General features: G+C 48.7%; 1 pseudogene; it reads left to right on the top strand.

The window, feature by feature from the left end:
• LOC102877534 overlaps positions 1 to 2,531 on the top strand; it is an 8,156-nt pseudogene extending 5,625 nt beyond the window's left edge.
• Positions 2,532 to 2,692: the final 161 nt, after the last annotated feature.

Genomic DNA, 2,692 nt, shown 5'->3' with positions numbered 1-2,692 from the left:
CACTAGCTTGTTGCAAAAAAAAAGACCATGGTCTTTTCAGTCACTAGCTTGTTGCTGAAAGTTGGATAATGAATACGGATTGAAAAAGAAATATTGATGATTTTGAGCTGTGGTGTTGGAGAAGAGTACTGAATATCTCATGACTGTCAAAAGAACAAATAGTTATGTAATAGAGGAGGAGCAGCCAGAACACTCCTTGGAGACATCGATGTTGGATGTTTGTCTCACGTGCTTTAAAATGATGTTAGGAAAGAATTTTTCTTGGAGAAAAACAACATGCATGAAAACATATAGGAACTGTAAAGGAAAGGAAGATCCTCAACCAGGTGGATTGACACATTAACTGCAGCAATGACCTTGAGTGTGTCAGAGATTGTGAGGTTCTCACAGGATAGGACAGGGTTTACATCTATTTTTCATAGGGTCACTATGAGTTATACTGGACACCTTCCTAACAGCAACAGGTCCTCCTGATAACATGCCCAAAATATGTGAGGGCAGAGCTTCACCATCCTTGCCTCTTAAGGGCACCTCGGTTGCACTTGTTGTTAAACAGATTTGTTTGTTCTTTTAACAGTCTCTATAAAATATTCAATATTCTTTGCCAACACCACAATTCAAAGGCAATGATTCTTCTCTGGGTCCTCTTTATTCATTTTCCACCTTTCACAAGCATAGGAAGCAACTGGAAATAACATGGCTTAGGTGAATTGCACTTTAGTATTTACGCTGATGTCATTCCTCTTTAACACTTTCTCCATATCTTTTCAATTTCTATGCAGAACAGATTATCCGAGAGGCTGGGCTGTATGAGAAGTGCGGCATCCGTTTTGGAGGTAGATTCATCAACAATCTGTGTTATGCAGATGACTCAACCCTGCTTGCTGAAACTGAGGAGGACCTGAAGCGCTTGCTGCAGAAAGTCATGAACTGCAGCCTTCAATATGGATTGGAGCTCAACATCAAGAAAACAAAGATTCTCACCACTGGGCCTATTGGCAGCATCATAATAGATGGTAAGAGATTGAGATTGTTGACAGCTTCACTTTGCTTGTCTCTACAATCAACACTCTTGGTACAGAAGCCAGGAAATTAAAAGATGAATTGCATTGGGAAAGTCTGCTGTCAGAGGCCTCTCCAAAGTACTGAAGAGCAACAATGTCAGTATGGAGACTAAGTTGCCATGGTCTCTGCAATTCCTTACTATGCATCAGAGAGCTGGACAATGACTAGGGATGATAGGAGAGTTGACGTCTTTGAGCAGTGTTGCTGGAGAAGAGTATTGAATATACCACGGACTGCTAGAACAAACAAGTTCGTCCTGGAGAGGGTAAAGCCAGGCTGCACCTTGGAGACAAGGATCCTGATGCTTCATCTGACATATGTTGGACATGTTGCAAGGCTGGATGAGTCCTTGGAGAGGGATGTCATGCTTGGGAAGGTGGAGGGACAGAGCAGGAGAGGAAGACCCTCTATGAAACGGATTGATTCAGTCACTAAGGTTACGATGTTAGGCATGTTGGAGACAATAAGATTGGCAAGGGATAGAGCAGGTTTGGGGCTGTTGTACATATAGGGTCCCTATGAGTCATGGGCAACTTGAAGGCACATAACAATAATGTCTTCAAGTTGCCCACAACTCAAAACAACCCTATGCACAACAGCTCTAAAGCCTGCCCTGTCCTGAGCCAGTCTTACTGACACCAACATACCCACCCCCATTACTTGAGTTTCTGTGTCAATCCATCTCATTTGGAGTTTCCTTTTCTGTCCTGTTCCTCTGCCCTTCCAAGCATGATAGCCTTCTCTAGGCCCCTCCTGGCCACATGACCAAAGTATGTGAGACGGACCTTCAAAATCTTAACCTCCGAGGCCGGGGGCTGCCGCGTCCAGTTTCGGATTGCGCTGCTGGGGGACGCGGCCGTGGGCAAGACGTCGCTGCTGCGGTGCTACTTGGCCAAGGCGCCAGGCGCGCGCGAGGCTCTGGCCGAGCCCGAGGCGCCCACGGTGGGCGTGGAGGTCTACAGGCGCGCGCTGCAGCTGCGGGCGGGGCCGTGCGTCAAGCTCCAGCTCTGGGATACCGCGGGCAACGAGCGCTTCAGGTGCATCACCAGGTCCTTTTACCGGAATGTGGTGGGTGTCCTGCTAGTCTTTGACGTGACAAATAGGACATCTTTCGAACACATCCGAGACTGGCATCAGGAGGTCATGGCCAGCCAGGGCCCAGACAAGGCAGTCTTCCTGCTAGTTGGCCATAAGAGTGACCTGCAGAGTGCCCGCTGTGTCTCGGCTCAGGAGGCAGAGGAGCTGGTCGCCTCCCTGGGCATCATGGCCTTTGTGGAGACCTCAGCCAGAAACAACAGCAATGTGGACCTGGCCTTTGACATCCTCGCTGATGCCATCCAGCAAGCCCTACAGCAGGGGAACATCAAACTGGAAGAAGACTGGGGGGGGCATCCGCCTCATTTACAAGACCCAGAGCCCTGGGCCCCCCAAGCAGGAAGCAGCACCCAGGCCCATGCCAATGTTGACTTGGGAAGGAAAGGGTTAAAGCAGTGCCAACTAATAGACCTCCTAATAGGATGGGGACTGGCATTAGGACTCTCAGGGGAGCGTGGGCAGACACAGTGGGTGCAAAGGATTAAAGCTGGCAATGCATGACACTGTCACGCCCCGGGCTTGGAAGTCTGGA

This window comes from Elephantulus edwardii, unplaced genomic scaffold (assembly GCF_000299155.1).
Source record: "Elephantulus edwardii isolate Elephantulus edwardi_28Jun2011 unplaced genomic scaffold, EleEdw1.0 scaffold00522, whole genome shotgun sequence".
Taxonomy (NCBI): Eukaryota; Metazoa; Chordata; class Mammalia; order Macroscelidea; family Macroscelididae; genus Elephantulus; species Elephantulus edwardii.
Note: the sequence above shows the minus strand (reverse complement) of the source record. Positions and strands in the feature narration are given on the sequence as shown.